Source organism: Eutrema salsugineum, unplaced genomic scaffold (genome assembly GCF_000478725.1).
Source record: "Eutrema salsugineum unplaced genomic scaffold, Eutsalg1_0 scaffold_18, whole genome shotgun sequence".
NCBI classification, from domain to species: domain Eukaryota; kingdom Viridiplantae; phylum Streptophyta; class Magnoliopsida; order Brassicales; family Brassicaceae; genus Eutrema; species Eutrema salsugineum.
The window spans coordinates 3,304,034-3,325,283 of NW_006256846.1; the positions used below are offsets into that span (position 1 = coordinate 3,304,034).

A 21,250-nucleotide genomic window follows, 5' to 3' on the forward strand; every position below is an offset into this window, starting at 1 on the left:
CCAATAAAAATAGAAAATGGGACTAGCTCGCTTCCCATTACTTAAGAGGGCTCACTTTCTGTCCGCAAGGTTGGAAATGTTATTAGTGAACTTTGTCTTGTGTGGGGGGTCTATGATCGTCTAAAGGAAGGAGAGTTTATAAAAATTCTAGGAGTACTCAAATTGGATCAGTGATCGATTTCTAGGTTTCGTCCAATCTTCTGAGCTATACTCCATGCTGTGAAACGGATTCGGCCAATTGATTGAGGACTTTCGCTGACTGACTCCATCCATAAAGGGAAGAAAAAAGGATATGATCAATATTGGTGTCTTAGGATTTCTTGTTTGGACAACCACTGGAAGCAAGAGAACAACAATGGAGAAGAAGAGATTGAAGAAGCAAGCATGGAGAGCCGGAGGAAGCTGACCGCAGCTACGACCTTTCATCCGCGGCCAGAGTCACTTCCACCACGGCTCCGAGGTCCTCACCCGCGGTGGAGTATGATTCTTCAGACTGGGAGAACTTTCAACCTCTTTCTGAAATCTGTTCAACTGAAGACCGACCTCATGTGACCAGATCTAGGTTGTTTGATGAAGCTGTCTTCTGAATCACTGCACAATCATCAAAGGAAAAGGAGGAATCCAACACTTATGCATCTTGCAACATGGTTTACACTTGTGACAATGAGCTTCAAGAGCAATTTTAGAAGAGGAAGAGTGTGGTTTGTTTGTTAAAGATCCAAACCCTGGGGACAATTCATCTGATGAAAACTAAGAACCAATAACCAAGAGCATATCTAGAGAGAGACTAATCGAATTCAAAAAATTTGTGAAGTCCATTCCTCTCTATCACGGATTCGATGACATCTGGAAGCAAGGCTGCCTTCAAGTTTTCTTCAGATACAGCAAGGAGACTAAGGAGAACATCTACACTTATTTTAGAAGAGCCAGGTATCTATCTTTTCCTAGATCATCACCTGATGAAGCTGTTTACAGAATCCATCTCAAAGATCCCCAAGAAGCCAGTGACTATACAAACAAGATCAGGAAAGAAGCACTTGAAGAGTTCAATCAAGTAATTCAGACTCTGCCCAAAGGAATTTCATTTGCTAAAGCATGTAGAGACTACATGATAGACCACTTCTTTTGTGACAGAAAAGAATCTATCCAAGAGATGAAAGACTTGTTCACACACGTCCAAGAAGGTAGACCAATTCGAACTCTGCACAAAGTTCAAGACAAAGGTTAATTTCTTATCTCTTGTGACATTAGAGGTGATAGATTCCTTAATATTCTTTGTGATTATGGAGCTTGCATTAACATGATGTCCAAAGCTACTGCTTTGAGACTTGGCATTAAGCACATTTCAAGTACCAGGACAAAGATTAGCTTAGCAGATGATTCAATTGCAACACCAAGAGGGATAGCCCCAGAAATTCCTCTAAGGATTGGAGATTGCATTGCACCCGTCGATCAATACATAGTGAAGACCAAAGATGACTCATATCCAGTTATCCTTGGATGGCTTTTCTTAGCAACTGCTGGAGCCATCATGGATTGGTCCAACCGGAGAGTTTCTTTTGCAAATATCGACAAGGACATCTTCTATGAAGCTACACCACTAATAACTCTGGAGTGATGAAGAACCTGCAAGACAAAACAGGAGGACTTCGAAAAAGACTTGTCTTAGGACAAGATCTTATTTGAACTAAGTCTTTTTCTTTGCAAAGTCTAGCTAAGGACTATAAACCAAATCACTTGATGGGAGGCAACCCATTTAGGTACTTATTTATTTATGTTTAGCTTTCTTTTTCTATTAAAGTTTTGTTTTTCTTATCTTAGACAGGCCTTAGTATGCATCTAAAAAAAAAGAAGAAAAGGGGCTGACCGCAGCCAAAGAAGGTTCAGCCGGGACCAGCAAGCATTCCACCGCGGCCACGACATCTTGACCCGTGGCCAGCACCAGTTTGGCCACCCTTGGCCACTCCCATCTCTACCTTGATTCAAATCAATCCAAATTTGATCAAGCACCACTCCACATCATCCACCATCCACCATTCAACATCCTACCACCTCCACAACCATCTCACAATCTATCACCAACACCAGGTAAGTTTTATTTTCCTTCATCTTTTAAATTCTTCACATATTCTATTTCTCATCCTTACCTGATTTATTTCACATTGGGGACAGTGTGATTTAAGTCTGGGGGAGGATTTCATCTCTTTCTAATCACCTTTTCTTGCATGAGCCTTTGCATTATGCATTTTCCTTTAAAGTTTTTCATTTTTTTGGTTTTTCTTAAAACTTTTCAAAAGTCTTTTGAGTTTCAAAAAGTGTTTTCAAAGGTCAAATATATCTTGAGGGAATAATGACAAAATCGATGATGATAACCAACCTGTTTGCTTCTACACCAATCATTCATAAAAAGCTCTTTCAAGGTTTAGTACTAGACTAGGCGGTAGCTAGAGTACTTACACTACGAAATCCCACTAGAGGACTTCTATTCATGGAGATATTTTTTGACAGGATATACAGCTCATTTTACTTGGACATAATCTTGACATCTAATTTTCTCATCAATGGTTTTTAAAAAAGCATCATGATATACATCTAGGACATCTTTACCTTATTGTTACCACTCTTTGTTGTCCTAGATGCCCAGTTCATCTTTAGCTGGTGCCTCACCCTTAGCCCAAACTTTCATGTTCAAACCTCATGCATTCTCATATGTGCAGAAACGCCGGAGAGGGAGGAACAACATAGTTTTCAATCACTCAAGAGAAGGACTGAATGAAACCGGGAAGGAAGTGTACCATGCAACCTCAACAAGCCTCATGATGTCTCAAAAAGCTCATTCTTAAAGGTAACTTTCATGTTCCCTAAGACTCTATGTCAAAAGGCAGTTTCCCCTTTTTTAAAAAAACGAAAAAAGGGAAAAAGAAAGAAATGAAAGGAAATTAAGAGCCCAAAGAGTCTTAGAAGCCGAAATCATTTTAGCCAAGGCAATAGGTATTCACCTAAGGAGTTATGGATTCACAACCTGGACAAAAATCCAAGTTTGGGGGAGTTATAAGGAGAACCTGAAGAAAGGAGATCAGAAAACTTGAAGCATGGAGAATGTGACTGAAAACTTTGAGGGCATCGACAGTTCCATCCTCTCTTGCGGTTTTGCACAATGTCATGTCTCTCCAGAAAAAGGTAACCCTAAACACATCACGCCTTACCACTAAAAACCTTTTGATACCTAACCTTGAATGCCTTGTTTAATATCTTTTTGATGAGAATCACTAAAACCTTTAATGAATGTTAAGAGCTAGTTGACTGGAAGTTAGTTCTAAGTGTGTGGATTTTCGCATGACGAATTAACGGACTAGTTATGTTTGTATTTTGGTGAGAATTTTATAGACTTGATCTGATTGATGCATTGTCCATAATTAAGGTCTAGAAGTATGGTTGCTGATATTTTTGAGTTCTCTCTCATTTCTGTTGAATGATATTTTTCCAGATTGGATCTTGTTTTGTTTGAGGACAAACAAAGTCTTAAGTCTGGGGGAGTTGATAACACTGTATTTGTACTCATTTTCACCATTGATTTCAAATGTTTTTTCAAAGGTTTTAATCAATTTTAGAAACTTTTATTATGATTTCCATGTATTTGTAGTTTCAAGGTTCTTTTCAGGATACTTAGAGAAAATGATGGCAAAATGAAGAAATCTACTTTTTCAGCTCTGAATCAGACCGTCAGAAGTTCAGCCTCAAATGAAGACTTTCTCACATTCTGATCCAGCTCAAATTTGGAGACAATGAAGAGGAGACAACCAGGTTTCAATAGCACTTTACATCACGAAGATCCAACGGTGCAATCAAAAGATACATGGAGAACACATTGACTCGATTCACCGGCCCCGGAAGACTCTCACCCTCGGGAAAGTAGCAATTTACCTGCCCTGGAAGACTTTCACCCCCGGTGGACCTAAGGACGAGCCACAATGCCCAACATCAAAGCCCACTTCACCATTCCTCTTCAGAGAAGCCCTAAATGAGACCTGGAAGACCCTAGGACCTATAAATACATTTCTTAGCAGCCCTAAACGGGTGTGTGCTCCTGTAATGAGATTTTGAGCAACCAAAATTTTTTTTTATAGGGTTAGGCAATGGAGATGGGGATTCTTCCCCAGATCAATTGTTCTTTCTCTTTTTTGTCTTATTAACTTTTCTGTTTCATCTTTTGCATTCTTTCATGTCTTTTATCATTCCTTGCATCATGTAGATTTGTCCTAGAGAGTCAAGTTGTTTGAAGAAGTTTTCGATAGGCATACATATCGATTAGGATTTCTAAGTTTTCAGACCATATTCTGGATCTCATCTCTTCTAAGTTGCTCATATTGCATGAGAGTAGATTCATGACATATTCTCTAAGCCTAGGATCGATCAGAGCCATGAGAGTGCTGTATCAGATCAACCATACCTAGCTTCAGAAGAACATAGTCGCAATAGGAGTCAAGAGCTACCTATAGAGAAGATGTGAGCAGACGAATTCAATGTCTAATGCGTGATCTTATTTCTGGCATGAGAGCGAGAGTTAATTGTCAGATCTGAGTGATTAATTGATTAAGAAGGCGAAAGTTGGTTAATCATACATATATCTGTTCTAGTGCCATGCAGATCCCAGAAATATATGAAGATAAATCGCCCGGAAGCTAATTTATTATAGTAAACCAGAGAAATCTAAATCGCCACCTATGAGTTTAGAGTCTATAGTTTTAGTCGATATGCTTGAGATATTTTTTAACAATTCATTCTGCATTGCATCTTAATACTTGTGAATATTAGATTAGGTTTAGTTTAGGATTCTTAACCAAAAAACCCAAAAATCCCATGAGTTTATGACTTTGCTTACTTTCCTAATTTGTTGTTTCTCGCAGATTTGACATCCTCCCCGTGGATCGACACCCTAAATCCTACAACGTATATCTGTGTACTTGCAGACACTAGGGTTTTATAAATTTAAAACTTTTTTAGGATCAACAGGCTAGTTAAAAACAAACTCTAGGCCCGCAAGCCCATCAGAAACACTCTTCAATCTGAGTTTTCATCTGCAGTAAACACCTCCAAAGAAAATCGTAGATTTCTCAATACTTATCTTAAGACCAGAGAATTTAACAAAGTTACCAAACACAGACATGATTCCTTTAACAGATCTCAGTTTCCCATTAATGAAAACCATTAGATCGTTCATGAAACAAAGATGTGTAAGTTGAAGTTTTTAACACTTGGGATGATATCCAAACTTCCTGTTTGCCCCTGCTTTGTCCAACAACTTTGACAAAATATTCATACTGATCACAAACAGATAAGGCGAGAGAAGACAACCTTGACGAAGGCCTCTTTTACTCTGGAAATAAACAGCCAGTTCTTTGTTTATCTGAACCGAGAAGGATGTCGTGGTGACACAGAGCATAACCAATGAGTAAACTTATCAGGCAACCCCACAGAGGTAAGAAAATTGCACAAGAAAGTCCATTGTACTTAATCAAACGCTTTGGAGATATCAATCTTCATAGCACAGCGAGGAAAAATGGAAGCTTTGCGATAATGTTTCACTACTTCAGTAGCCAATAAAATGTTTTCCATCAGCAAACGGTCTTTGATGAAAAATTACTGATTCTGAGCTATGAATTTTGGTAGAATACCTTTCAAACGATTTGCTAGGATCTTGGAAATAACTTTGTAAATCATATTACAATAAGAAATGGGACAATAGTCTTTCACCACGTTCGTATCATCTTTCTTGGAATAAGAGTGAGCATGGTCGATTCAATTCCTTTTGGTAGAAAACTTGTGAGGAAAAAAGACTGCACCGCCACTGTGAATTCTTTACCCAATACTGACCAAGTAGATTTGTAGAGATCGCTCGCATAACAATCAGGTCCAGGATATTTATCACTGGCCATTGACAACAACAAAATTTTCACTTCCTCATCTGCTATCTCCTTAATTAATTAAATCTGTCCTCTCCACTTTTAAGCATCGAAACTCCAACAGATCTTCAAGATCCACAACAGAAACCCCTTCAAAATCCTTTGGTTCATGAGTTAAAATTTCTTGAAAATAATACTCTGCTTCACCCTTAATAACCTATGGTTTTCTGAAAATTTATCCATTAGGGCCTTGGATCTCCTGAATTGTGTTTGCTGCTTCTCTAACTTTAATAGCTCGATAATAGGTGATAACACCGTATTTTGACTACTTTTATGGATCCTTTTTAAATATTTTTTCAATACTTTTCATTTCTTTTAAGTGTTTTTATTATGGTTTTATAGTATTTGTATTTTCAAAACTCTTTTCAGGAAACTTAGGAAAAAGCTTAGCAAAATGGATAGCAGATCAGATTTTTAGCTTAGAGTCAAACCGTCAGAAGTTCACCCTCAAATGAAGACCTTCTCACTGTCTGGGTTCTGGTGGCCTACAATGTTCAGAGATGCTCAGGTAGTTGTGTCAAGCTGTGATCAGTGCCAAAGACAAGGCAACATCTCCAAGAGAAGTGAGATGCCCCAAAATCCCATCTTGGAAGTAGAACTTTTTGACTGTTGGGGTATTGACTTCATGGGTCCTTTTGTGAGTTCATATGGGAACCAGTACATCCTTGTTGCTGTGGATTATGTTTCCAAATGGGTTGAGGCTGTTGCTTCCCCAACCAATGACTCTAAAGTGGTGGTCAAGCTTTTGGAAAACATCATTTTCCCAAGGTTTGGGGTTCCTAGAATAGTGATAAGTGATGGAGGTTCTCATTTTGTGAACAAGACTCTAGAGGGGCTGCTAAGGAAGCATGGTGTCAAACATAAAGTTGCAAGCCCATATAACCCTCAGACCAGCGTCCAAGTAGAGGTTTCAAACAGACAGATCAAGGCCATCTTAGAGAGAACAGTGAGCAACTCAAGAAAAGATGGGAGCAAGAAGTTGGATGATGCTCTTTGGGCCTATACGACTGCTTTCAAGACACCGATTGGCACATCTCCCTTCAACCTTCTCTATGGAGAGAGCTGCCACTTACCAGTATAGATTGAGTACAAGGCTCTCTAGACTGCTAAGATGTTGAACTTTGACATTAAAACAGCTCAAGAGAAGAGGGTACTTCAGTTGCATGAACTAGAGGATATAAGACTCAATGCTTTTGAGAGTGCAAGGATTTACAAAGAAAGACCAAGATATTGCATGATCAGAAGATTCTTAAGAGGGAGTTCAAGGTGAGAGACCTTGTTCTCTTGTTTAACTCTAGGCTCAAGCGCTTTCCTGGAAAGTTAAGGTTAAGATGGTCAGGATCATTCAGGGTTTTGGAGGTTAGAAGCCATGGAGCATTGGTCTTGGAAGGAAAGGATGGAAAGGATTTTGTTGTGAATGGACAAAGGGTCAAACATTACCTTGTTTCAGAGAAGAAAGAGGAAGCTTCTGCAGTTCCTCTTGATGATCCACCAGCCTGTTAAACAGGTTCTCAAAGTCAAACTTAGAGACTTTAAACAAAGTGCTCCTGGGAGACACCTCAAGCTTATCCTTGTACATAGATCTTTTAATCTTTTCTTTTTTTTTTTTTATGTTTTAGGATGTCTTGATGGGTTTTGTGAGGTGTTCTGAGGTCCCAGGTAACTTTTGGAGGCTATGGCTCAAGAACAAAATGAAATGGAGCTTGTGAGAAGGCTGAGAAAGGAGTTAAAGCATGGAAACTTGATGGACGCCTGGTGTGCTACTTGGGTGTGCGACCTGGTCAAGCTATATACCAACTCACACAGGAACTCGCTGTTTCAACCTACTTGGGTCTGTGGGTTATTCATCTAGCCGCAAGAGATTTGAGCAAGAAAAATGCTAAATGTTGCTGGTCTGCGAGTTGGTTCTGCGAGTTGGATCCATGTGAGACCAGGCTGCACGAGTATTCGCTGTTTACACCGGCTTGGTCATGCGAGACGGTCAAGAAGCAGCCTAAGTCGCACACCGAGTGAAAGAGCTGAGACGTCCAAGAAGTGATTTGTGCGACTAGGGCGTGCGGCTTGAACCAAGGAGGGATCGAGTCGCACGAATACTCGCTGAACAGACCTACTTGGTCTTGCGAGCTGATTCAGGAGAAACCAGGCCACACACCAGAAGAAAGAACTAAGGCGTTCAAGTGTTGCTTTCTACGATTCAGGCCTGCGAGTTGGTTCGAGGAAGATTCCAGAACGCACAAGTGTTCGCGGTTTACACCGACTTGGGCGTGCGGGTTGTTCAAAGGCCAGCCAGGTTGCAGCATAAAAGAAAGGGCAAGACCGTGCAAGAAGACATTTGTGCGAGTCAGTCGTGCGGTTCAGCGTGAAAAGAGTCCAGGCCGCACAAGTGTTCGCTGTTTACACCGACTTAGGCGTGCGAGTCAGCTCATGAACAAACCTATGTCGCACATCAGGATGAAGCCACAGCGTTTAAGGAGGATTTTTGTGCGACTTGGGTGTGCGAGACGGTTAACACCAAAGCCCAAGCCGCACAAGAACTTGCTGTTTACACCGAGACAGACGTGCGGGTCGTTCTGAGATCAGGCCAGGTCGCAGCACAAAAGAGGAGGCCAAAGCCTTAAGAAGAGACTTGTGTGCGACTTGGGCGTGCAAGACAGGAAGGAAATGGTCCCAAGTCGCACAGATACTCGCTGAACACACCGGGTAAGGTCTGCAGGAAAGCCGAGCCGAGTCCAAGTCGCAAAAGGAGGTCAAAAGCAGTCAGGTCAACAAAAAAGGAAAATTCAAGCCTTGACTGGTCAAAGTGGATCTATTGACCACCAGTCCAAAGACTGTACCTAGTCCCACACTCCTTCTTCCTCAAGAAAAAAATCGAGTTTGCTTTCTAAAACCCATTTTCTCCATTGTTTCCTTCATAACTCTCTCATTACATCACCAAATTCATTGATTCAAAGTGCTCTGAGCTCATTTTTGAGTTGGTAATCTCATCCTGTTAGCATTTCGAACTCATTGCATCATAATCACAAGGTATTCACTCTGTTAAAACTCATCTTTTTCAATGTTCTTAAATGGTGATTTTTGAGCTTCAATGTGTGGAATCGATTTTAATAGGTTGTTAGAGACCTTAGGATTATTTTTATAAATGCTAGGGTGCTAGATTATCATGAAAAACAGAGCTCTTTCTTGGTGATTCACTGTTCTTGAGTTTTGAAAATTGTTGCAAGATAATTCATTGAAAAATCAATTTTTCTTGAAAAAGAGATGAACTTGTTTCTTGGTGAGTCTTTGCTTTGCACTCTTGTTTTGCATTGCTATGAATTTATTAGACTGATGATTGGCTTGAGAAACTTGTTCATGTTCTTTAGAAATCTATTTTTGCAGCAATTTTTCAAAATTCTTGAGAACTTTGTGGAACTTGATCTTGTGCTAACTTGTTTCTGAGAAAATTTTTGGCAGATGGCTTAGAGAACCAATGCCCTTGCTCGCATGAAGTAAGGTCTTGCATCCAAAGACAAGAGCTTGGTCTCAGGATCTTCAAATCCAAAAGGGAATGGACAAGGAACAAAGAAGGGTACAAAGCAAGGAAAGGGTGAACAAGTGCCAACAAGAACAAGGAATGAGGAGAAAGCTTTTGTGGTTGCTTTGGGCTCCAAGAAGAATGGAAAACAACTGGCTGTGGTCTCTGATGATGAACAGACTGAGAGTGGTTCAAGCAGCTCAGCTGGAGGTTCCTAAGGTACCATTCAAGAGGCACCCAAGAGGATTAAAAAAACTGAACCAGAAACGCCTGATTATCTGGCCAAGTTTTAGCAAATGGGGATCCAGCAAGGAAGGTTCCCTGATGTGGAATTTTTGAAGAAGATTGGCATATCTGAGGATGTCAAAACTTTACTTGAGAACATGGGTATTGAATCCCTCTTGGAACTGAGAGAAGTAGATTATGAGGATGAGTCTCAAGAGTTCTTGGCCTCTCTTGTAGTTGATATGTACATGCCAAGGGATCCAAGAGTGATTCAAGGAAGAGGTCTTGGAATTATACAGTTTCAGGTGAAAGAGAAGGTCTACACAGTGACATTCAGGGAGTTGACTCAGATATTCGGGCTCTCTGCACCTGCAAACACACCTCTCTCCAACAAGATCGGTCTTTACAAGAAAGAACTTCAAGCTTTATGGGGATCAATTGCATTTAGGAAGTACACAGCTGGAGCAGCTAAGGCTTCTTGGATAAGAAACCCGGTGCTGAGATATGTTCATGAGATCCTTACTCACAGCTTATATTTCAAGCCTGATGTTGGGAGAGTTCACCAAGGTGATCTGAACCTCCTTGGTGTGGGACTGAAACCGTTGATGCCAACTCATGAGAATGGGAAGCCTTATGAAGGATATTCTCACACACCTTGCCTTGCCTCTCAACTAGCAAAGTCTCTTATGTTCTACAAGGAGAGCATTTGGGATTCAAAGAAGAAGGATGGAAAGCTGGTCCATGGTTGGATTATAACAAAGATTTTGAAGGCAAGAGGATACAGGTTTAAGGAGAGTAAGGCGAGGTTTGATCTGATTAATGAAGCACATCTGTGCAAGATTGGTTTCTTTCAAGGAAGAGTTGGCGCCAAGCTGGTTTACAACTTCAAGTACTTCATAGATGAGCCACTCCAAGTTCTCCTGCCCAATCCCTCCCTCACCACAGACCATGTAAAGCGCAATATTCACTACTACTTGTTGAAGGTAGAGCTCTAAAATGTCCAAACTGATCCACCAATTCTCAAGTACAAGAAGGCTTGCAAAGAAGAAGCTTCCAATGGAAAGAAAGCAGCTGCTGAAGCTGGTGCTGCTAGTGCTGCTGGTGCTGAAGATGATGGTATGCCTCCACCTCAGAAACGTTATGGAGAGAACAGATACCACTTTGATGATTAAAATTGGGAAGAGCCAGGTACCTCAGGGTTTAGAGCTCAGCAAAAGATTGGTGTCCTCCAGCAATGGTGCAAGTATCAGGACGAAATGATACACAAGATGGATAAGTGTATCAAGGAGATGAAAAGGAAACCAAGAAGCTTGAGAACCCTTGCAAAGAAGGATCTCTCCCACCAGTTTCACCAAGACACGGAGAAGAGGTTGGAGAGAGCTCCACCACTTGCACAGCATTGGTACCATACGGCACAACATGGGTGGACCTTGAAGCCGTTTCTGAGGAGCCAAGCCAGCACTCTTGGGAGACACCATCTGGTAACACATCAAACCCCTCATACTCTTTGGGTTCAGACTTCCAAAGCTCCTAGGTAACACTCCAACCCTTGTACATATGCATGTAGTTCTCTCTTTTTTTCTTTGCATTTTGCCTGTTTTGTTTTGCACTCCTTTCTCATTCTTTTATAGCACAGGGGACTGTGTTATTTAAGTGTGGGGGAGGAGGTTCATCTTTTACTAATCATGTTTCTCTGTTCTTATTTTCTACTTTGAGTCTTGAGTCACATTCTTGCATGCATTCATGTAGCTGCATCTAAGTGCATATAAAAACCACAAAAAAAAAAAAAAATAGAAAAAATGAAAAACTTTCACAAAAAATTGCTCATGTAGATGCATTTCACATTTTTAGATTGAGTATAGTTGCATCATATAGGTTGCATCTTGCAGGGAGTAATGATAGGTTTTTTCCTTGAGAGTACATCACTTTGAGAATTTGGATTAAATATGCTTGTGAATTGACTTATGTGCTTGCAAGGCTTGAAATGATTTGGATCTCAGAAGCAAGTTTGAATTGAACTCAACTCTAATAAGTGAAATCCTTGAACTTGACTTGAAATTATCTTGTGATGCATTGTTTGAATAAGCTTGTCGGTACCGATATACATATTTGAGCTAGAATCTTGTTTTTACCACCCTCTTCCTTAGCTCAAATAGCTGAATCCGCATCTGGATCAGTTTTCCTCACCCTGAACCCATCCTTCCTTCAAGCCAAATGTTTGTGTGTGATTGAAAAGGCCACCTTGGATCAAGCTTAGCAGAAAGTGTTAGGTTTAGAGCGACAAGGGCAAGTCTTATTGAGTGTTAAGTTCCATCCTCAAGGAGCTGAGAGATTTGGCGAGAACTAAGTGTGGGGGAGTAATTGTTGGTGAGTGGAAAAATGAGAGATGAGTGGAAAAAGGAGAGATGAGTGGAAAAAGGAGAGATGAGTGGAAAAAGGAGAGATGAGTGGAAAAAGGAGAGTGGTGAAAACTAGGGGATAGAAAATAAAAGAAATCAGTCTTGGAGTTTTGAGTTAAAGAATGAGCCCTAGTTTTTTGAAAAGAAAGGGTCTAGCCTCTAAGTAAAAGGAAAATAAAAGAAGCCAAAGAGCTCAAATGTTTTTAAAAGAAAGAAAAAGAGCTGTGTAAAGTTTGAACTCCAAGACTTGAGTGTGAAAATGAAAAGTAAGTCCCCTAGTGAGAGAAAAATGAGTGTGAAAAGCGAGGTTCTTGAGAAAGTGAGCAAGTGAGAAAGCTTTGAGTAGAGTGTGGGGTGGGATGAGTCCTTGCCCTTGTATGCTTAGGTTGCTCTTTACCATAAGCATTCTGCCAAAGTTTGATCATTCATAGACAGATCCCCTTGCTGCATTGAACCCACTCAGGCATTGATGAGATCATTTTAATCTCATAACCTCACCCTAGCCAAACTATGCTTGTTTGAACATTGCATCATTTGATCCACTTGGTAGAAAGCTTAATGAATGTCAAAGAGTTGAGGAATAGGAGAACTTGTGGAGATACTGTTGAGTTGATACATCAGAGTATGGTCTTGTGATGCGGTGCTGAGTGTGTCAACTACGTGAGGGAACAAGTTTTACCCTTAACAAAACAAAAGAAAGCCGCAAGTGCACAGCTAATCAGTTGCAGTATTTAGGGATCGAATCCACAGAGATTTGTGTGCCTGGTATTCTTCTACGGTTTTTAACTTTATGTCTAGACTAAATTGGTTTTAAAGGTTGGTTGTTTTTCTTGCGAATTAAACTAAAACAAAAGAAAGCAAATAAATCTATCCTAAAAAGCAAGTAAAGAAAATCGAATAAAATGCAAAGGGAATAAGTAAAATATCGAACTAAACAAAAATAAGGCAAGTAAAATATCGCATGAAAAGTAAATAAAGCAAGTAAATAACGAACTAAGGAAATTGAAATGCAGGTCTAAGAAAGCAAGTAAAAATCGATGAAATTGCAAACTATGGTTAAAAACGCTGAGCTTTTGGGAACTCTAAGGGATCATAATCGATTTTAACAATAACGTAGATAGATTGGGATTGACAGATAACAATATATGGGTTCTAGAGCTAGAGTACGGCGGTATGACTACGTCACTGTCGTGATCATAACCCAACTGTTTCTCGCAACCCTGACCAGTAGGTTTCCACTCTGGCCCTGGAAGGGAGAGAACGCAAGAGCTGCATAAGACTCGTCAATACTCACAATCTCGCCGCAGGTAGGTTTCCACTCCTACGGAAAATCGCCTGTTTCATTCTAGGGCTGATACTTAATGAAAACTTTCGCAACACTAACTATCTAGATCTGATACTAGGTGATCTATCAAGCATACATGCAATAAGAACAATAATAAACAGAGAACAGGTCGAAATCCCAAATCTATAAACCTAGATGTCTTAATCGATTATGAGAGCCCCTTTCGGGAACCCTAAGCCCAACTCGGGATCTACTCAGACATGGCTGAGTTCGACATCATCATTGGTTTTAATAAAAGTAATGAAAAACAGTAAAGAAAAGAGTTAAAGAAAGCTTCTCTATTGAAGAACTCGGACTTGAACAATCTTCTATAAAAATCTCATAAAAACGGCTAAAGGAAAAGGGTTTCTGTAAAGTATGAAGGGCGGTGTCTAAAAACGACCTAAATGACATGTATTTATAGTCTCCAATACTCCATGGTCTCTAGGGTTCCGGAATTGAGGCTAGGAATGACTTTGGGCTTCAGATAAGTGGGCTTTAAGTCGGAGGTTGAATGCCGCGGTCGGGAGTGTTGTGACCGCGGCAATTGGCTTGTTGGCCGCGGTCGGGAAGCTTCTGACCGCGGCAAATAGCTTGTTGGCCGCGGTCGCGTGAGTTGCTGGCCGACTCCGCGTGGCTTCGGGGCTAATGGAATATCTTGAGATCCAACCGTTGGAATGTCTCCAAACCAAGTGCATTTGAAAGCTGGTTGATTCTTCTATAAGTTGTCCAATTTTGAGGGTGATCAGACGGTGAGAAGGCCTGCTTCTCTCCATGAGAGTTCTGACGGTCTGCATTTATCCAAAAGAGTCTTTTTGTTCCATTTTGTGCCTCTTTATCCCAAATTACCTGAAAAGTCTTTTAAAATCCGGAAACATAGAAATCCTTTGAAAACCTTTGAAAACGGAGTAAAAACACCTGTAAAAGATATTAAAATGATCCATAAAAATGGTCAAAATCCGGTGTTATCAACTCCCCCAGACTTAGTCTTTTGTTTGTCCTCAAACAAAACAAAGGCTAAATCTCGGCGAGAGGTTTGAAACGCAGGAACTAAACAAAATTTCAGAGACGAACTTCTAGACCAATATCAATCAGTATGCATCAATCGGGAATAGCCTAGAAAATTCTCACTAGCAATACAGGCATAACTAGTCCGTTAATCGGTCATGCAGAAATCTATGCACTAAGGTCTAACTTCCAGTCAACTAGCTCTTAACATTAATTAAAAATCTCGGTGGTTCTCATCATAGAAAATTCTAGGCAAGAAAATCTAGGCTAGGTGTAAGGAAGGATTATTTCGGGGGTGTGGCTTAAAGTGTTTAAGGATTACCTGAAGATCTGAAGGGTGCAGGACATTATGCAAAACCGCAAGAGAGAGTGAAGCTGTTGGTATCCACAGTTTTCAGTTTCTTGACATAGATTCATGGTCTTCTTCCTCAAGTTCTCTCCAAACTCCCCCTGACTTAGATTTTTGTAAATCTTTCAAAACAATAGCTCCTTAAACGAATAGTGGTTGCTCATTCCTCCACAAATTTCGACAGTCTAAGACTCATTAGGCTTTTTGTTTCCCTTTCTCTTTTCACATTATCATTATTTTTTTTTAGAGAAAGGGAACACCTTTAGATATATAGTCTTAGAGAGCACGAATTTACCAGTTAATATCTGTCTTGTAAAGCTTTATTATGTTTCTGATACTCTTCCTTCCCAATTCCATTCAGTTTCTTTTGCGAGTGACTGAAAATTGCGTCGCTCCTCTTCTCTCCGACGTTTTTGCACATATCTGCTGATATAAACTAAAGAGAGAATGCATGAGGATTGAAAACAAAGGTTTTGGGTTTAGGGTAAGGTACCAGATAAAGATAAACTGGTCATCTAGGATGACAAAGAGTGGTAAAAGTGATGCTAAAAGACGTCCTAGATGTGTATGTCGATGCCTGCCTAAAATCAATGATGAGAAAATTAGATATCAATATTAAGTCCAAATATAGTGAGCTAGTATATCCTGTCAGAAAGAATCTCCATGAATAGAAGTCCTCTGGTGGGAGTTCGTAGTGCAAGTACTCTAGCTACCGCCTAGTCTAGTGCTAGCCACAAATGAGGTATCATGCATAGTGTAGAAGTGTGCAGGTCTAAATCATCATAGTTTTGCGTCAAACATTCCTGAAAAATACTTAATGTCGAATAGGTTACATATTAAAATTTAAAAAGTACATGAAATTTAAAAGCAAAAGCAGGAAAATAATTAGTACGGATAGACATCCTCCCCCAGTTAAATCACACTGTCCCCAGTGTGAAAAATTTGGTGAAAAGATGGTGAATAAAAGCAAAATAAGATAAAATAAGATAAAAGAAAAGAAAATGATGATAGAACCGTGATGGTAGTGAAGTGCTGATCAATCACTCATCCTCCGAAGTGTCGTCTGCGAACTGGTGCTGCTCCTGTAAGAAGGTGACAACGCGCTCAAATCGTCGTCCCTGTCTCTCACTGCGCTCCAGATCGGAATGAGTGTGTGATGATGTAGATGATGAGGCGTGGCCGGTCGGAATGGATGGCTGAAAATGAGCACGGGCCGCAGCTGCATCACGCCTCGCCTTGGCCACTATGTACTGGCCAATGGTGAATGGTAGGCGAGGTACGGATGGCAGAAAATCATCGGATTCCGGAGTCCATCGAGGGCGTCCTCCGTTGCACAATCTCGGGATAGATGATGAAGGTAAACAGACTCGGTGCTCTTCGGTGCTAGTGCAATACTTGTAACCAAACCTGTCTAGATCGAAATCGGCACGAGAGATAGTGTGATCGCGAGAGAGATAAAGTAGATCATACCAAACATCGGGAAGTGGTTCGTCAGATGAGAAATCGAATCCTACAGCCTGTAGTATCGCTGTAATAGCACTCCCGAAAGCTGGAGTAGCGTCATCACAACCATGTAAATCATGCTTCACCTTTACCATATTCTGCGATATGATCCAGGCAAAGCAGGCAAGTTGTGGATCATCCATAAACGGAATCTGAAGTGTAATGAGCTCAGTCTTCAAGACACCTCCCATGTTGGCTCTAGATAAGATCGTGTGTGCTAAGAGTTTGTGCACAACTCTCACTGCTGGGTGGCTAAGAAGGGCTGACTTAGATCTCCCACTATTGTAAGCTCCATGACCCATCTCTCTCCATAGGTTAAGATCAGGTTCATCTTCAAGGTAGATGCCATCAGTGTACGGAAGCTTAAGAGCTTCACAAACCTCGGAAATGGTGAGAGAATAAGGCTGTCTGCGGATAGAGAATGACAAGATGCCATCTGATGCTCTGGGGTTCCTCCTCTTCGTGTGGAGGAGTGTAACGGTCGCTAAAAGCTCACAGACTAGCTCAGGATAAGTCGGAAGGTTCAGCTCCAAGTAGGGTCTCAGTTTAAGTGCATCGATGTACCAGATCACATCCTCTCTGATTCCAAGCATCTCGAGTGTATGATAATCAATGCAAGGCGTGGGTTTGATGTTCAGCTTCTTGAAACGCCTTGCATAGTCCACTCTCGGGTTCGTCTCCCTCCCAATGTATCGAATCTGTTGAGGCTCGGGAGGTGCTCGTGTTTCTCTTTAGTGCTGGAGCAATCTCATCACATAGCTTCTTCTTCTCGGTCTGGCTTGGTTCAGCATGTACTCTCCCAGAGTAGCATCGTCGGGAATGTCATCGGAGCTGCCACCAGTTCGACGGCTCCTTCGGGATCTGGTTTCATCCATTTTCTGCAAAATGAAATGATTCTTGGAAAAAGAGTGAATTTGGGTGCTAATTTTAACACATTAAGATCTGTTATACTAATACTAGTATAAAGAGATTAATTAAAATTATCAGCAAACAAAATTGATATTAAATCAGAGAAATCAAGTAGTTCATGACTAAATTTGGATTTTTTATGTTCTCAACATAGAAATCTTCTAAAAATCGGTTTTTATGAGCAATTTCCATGTGAATTCTAAAGATTACCCAATACTAATCACTAATCACACAAGACTAAATCAAATTCATCAATTTTGCTGCTCCAAATTTGATTTTTATGAAGCATGAAGAATCCAAATTTCAAAAATCTCAATTCCTCTTAAGCTAGGTGCTAAAATCGATTTTTAGATAACCTAAATGGATAATCTATCATTCTTAAGCTATTTCCACCATCAATAGACCAAGATTCTGGGTTTTTAAAGAAAACCCTAAGTTCAAAATCGAGTAAGAATGGTGAGTTGGAGGTTCATACCTTGCTTGAAAGAGAGAATTGATGGCAGAATTGAAATCAGCTTTGAAAAAGAGTGAGGTTTGAGCCAAAAATCTCTTAAAAAGCTTAAGAACTGAAAAATGTGTTCTGTCTCCTAAATCTCTAAGTTTTTTGGAAGAGAAGAGAAGAAAGAGCTTTGATCCAAAAAGTTTGTTTCTTTTCTTTAAAAAGCGTTTTTTTGAAGCAAAAACGGAAAATTTCTGGAAATTTTTAAGTTTACGGGAACTTACCTGTTCTTGTTTGCACATTAGGAAAGTTTAAAACTTACGGAGGATCTTTTCGGGTTTTACCGGGAACATTTCGGGAAATCCCCGGAATCACCAGGCAGAAACGGGAATCACCAGGCAAAATCGGGAATCACCAGGCAACACCGGAAATCACCAGGCAAACACCAGGCAACACCGGGAATCAGCAGAAATCCGCGGAACCATCTCAACGACCAACGGCCGCGGTCAGGAGACGCGCGACCGCGGTGGATGAGGGCTCGGCCGCGGTCACATTCACAGTGCCGCGTCGATGCACCGTTTGCCGCGGTCCCGTCTGTTGCGACCGCGGGTCTTCCTCCTGCGGCCTATTTTTCAATCTTCTCGTCTTTGCCGGGCCGAGCAGCTAAAGACCTACCTTTTTCTCCTTGGTTTTTCTAATTTTCTGATTTTTTTGTGTTTTTGTTTTATAAAATACCTAAAACTTAAAAAGAAAAAGAAAGCATAAATTCTAAAAAGGAAAAGAAAACTAAAAGAAAGAGTACCTAAATGGGTTGCCTCCCATTAAGCGCTTTTGTTTTAAAGTCGTTTAGCTCGACGTAAGCATGAGGAATCAGGCTGATTTGAATGGCACTCCACTTGATGTGCCTTTGTCACTTCCGGTTGGTGGAGGTTTTACTTCTTCTCCTTGAAGAGAAGTCTTCTTACCTTTAATCTTCTTTCGGACTTTAATGTTGTTCAGAACCCTTTTTGTGTTTTCGATCAGCTCCTGGATTTGGTCCTCACTAGTTTCCGTTGCATCTGGTGGAATGATGATCTTGATCTTTGCAAAAGCTTTCGGCTTCTCCTTTTCTTTCTCTTTTGGCCTGTTTCCTTTACTTGGAAATTCATCTAAGATAGTAGGATAGTACCTTTTTCTGTCCACATTGAGGAAAACAGCATGCCGGTTTGCGTGATCGATAATTGCTCCTACTGTAGCTAGGAATGGTCTCCCGAAAATGAGTGGCCTCTCCTTGTCTTTATCCATCTCCAGGACTTGGAAATCTGCTGGAACAATCTTATCTCCCACTAGAACTTGTAGATCATGAATCGCCCCTTCAGTATCTTTTTGAGATGAATCTCTAAAAATAACCTTAACCGTCGATGTCTTTAAGGTTTTTATGCCCAATTTTTGGGCAAATGTCTTAGACATGATGTTGACATTGGCTCCGGAATCGCACAAGCAGTCTGTACACTTGATTCCTGAAATGAAACATTGGAAAACAAAACGTCCCGGATCATCGGCTTTGGTAAGCCTTTGAAACGGTGATCGTTTGGGTACCTTAAACGGTGGCTGCTTGGGATCGATATCCTTGTACAGTGGTACAAAGATTGGGGTTTCTTCTTTCTTTCCATCGGTTCCGGACTCTTCTTCGGGCAATGTTGTTATGGCGTTGCAAAACTTCTTAGGGTTATCTTCAACTCTTCCTGGAAGAACTCCACTTTGCCTCTTCATAGAGTCGGTTGTTTGGGCGACTTGCACATCTAACTTCTTTATGTGCGAAGATAAAGATTCAAACTTACCATTCAGATCATTGTACATGCAGTCTACTTTCACATTCACGTCTTTAGATGCTTTCTCGTTCGTCATAACTAGCTGTTGGATTGACTGTTCAAGTCTACCGATTTGTGAAGCTAGCTGGTTCGTCGTGACTCCCTGCTGTTGTACAAATTGATTGTTAAAATTCGTACCTTGGTAGTTATATGGCTGTCGCGGTTGATATGGTACTATTCCTCCAAAGTTTCCACCTTGAAACTTGTTTTGGAATGATTTTTGTTGAGGTGGGTAGTACTGATCTTGAGGATTCTTCACATTTGGATTGCGGTAAGAGAGATTGTTGTAATTTGCATTCCGGAAGTTGTTGTTGAAGTTGTTGTTGGAGCGATTTTGGTATGGCACCAGTGCTCCTACGTAGTTCACATCTTCTTCTTGAAATGCTTGATTAATGTGATCGATATCACCAGGTCCTTCCTCTTCTGCGCCATTGTTGGTTTCACAGGCATGGATCGGTCGATTGTTGCTCTTCAGAAGCTGGCTCACCATGTTCTTCAACTCGGTTATCTCCTTGTTGTCTGTTCCGGCTTGCTTCATTGATCGATCAAATTCAGGACAATCATTGCTATTGGCTTGAGCCAAATTTTCGATGAGGGCTCTTCCTTGGGTTATCGCCTTTTGCCCAAAATCTCCATTGCTAGCTGTATCAAGTGAAAGTTTGTATTTTGGTTGCAAACCTCGGTAAAATGTGCTCAGCAGGCTTGATCCATGAAATCCATGGTGAGGGCAATCACATTCATACTCCTTAAAACGTTCCCAAGCTTCATAGAAAGATTCAGTTGGCCCTTGTTGAAAGGTTGAGATCTTTGTTCTCAAATTGTTCGACCTCGACTTAGTGTAGAAGTGGTTCAGGAAAGCAGTTCTACATTCTTCCCAATTAGTAATCGATCCTGCAGGCAAAGACTTCAACCAACGGTGAGCTTTATCTGCTAATGAAAAAGGGAACAACTTACACTTTAAATAGTCAGGTGGAACTTGGTTTGTTCTCATCATGCTGCAAATTTCTTCAAAAAGCTCGATATGGTCCATTGGGTGCTCAGAAGGAACTCCATGGAACTGGTTTTGCTTCACCAATGAGATGATTTGAGGCTTGACTTCAAACTCATTCCGGTTTGGAAATGGTACTTGAATCGCAGATCGATTCTGAAAATTTTGAGTAGGTGCATCAAAATCAGCTATGCGATGGTTCCTGGCTTGTCTTCGTTGTTGATTTGCTGGCGGAATGGGGCGGTGAATGCGTTCATTCGGCTGCATTGCTGGGTGGTCACCATCGGCTACATTGATGGGTGGATCAAGGTCTTCACGTCCTTCTCTCTCTCGGTTCTGGTGGTTTCTTGGAAGAACCTCGTCCTCCTCTCCATCTTGTCGAGCATGATCACCTTCTATGTGATCATTCTCTTCGTTTTCTCCATGTTCGGACCCTTCTTGGTCCATATTTAAATTTCGATTAATAGGATCTCCAGGCTGGTCGTCGTTGGCCATTCCTTGCGTTCATCTAAGTCTTCGAAGTTCTCTTTCGTGTCTGTCAATATCGTCTAGAATTGGAATGTCTCCTGCAGGTCTACGCCTGGTATTCATGCAATTCAGAGAAAGACAAAAGAAGGGAAAGATAGTTCAGAAAAACTTTAAGAAAGAACTAGAGATCAGGTGTCTAGAACAGAAGTTAAAACAAGAAAAATAGCAAAAGGCAGCGAAACAACTCCCCGACAACGGCGCCAAAAACTTGATGTGGTGCTGAGTGTGTCAACTACGTGAGGGAACAAGTT

General features: G+C 40.9%; 1 non-coding gene across 1 annotated transcript; it reads left to right on the forward strand.

The window, feature by feature from the left end:
• Positions 1 to 20,196: 20,196 nt before the first annotated feature.
• Positions 20,197 to 20,303, forward strand: LOC112087435. Its single transcript, XR_002900115.1, has one exon. It is a non-coding gene; the product is annotated as a small nucleolar RNA R71 (small nucleolar RNA).
• Positions 20,304 to 21,250: the final 947 nt, after the last annotated feature.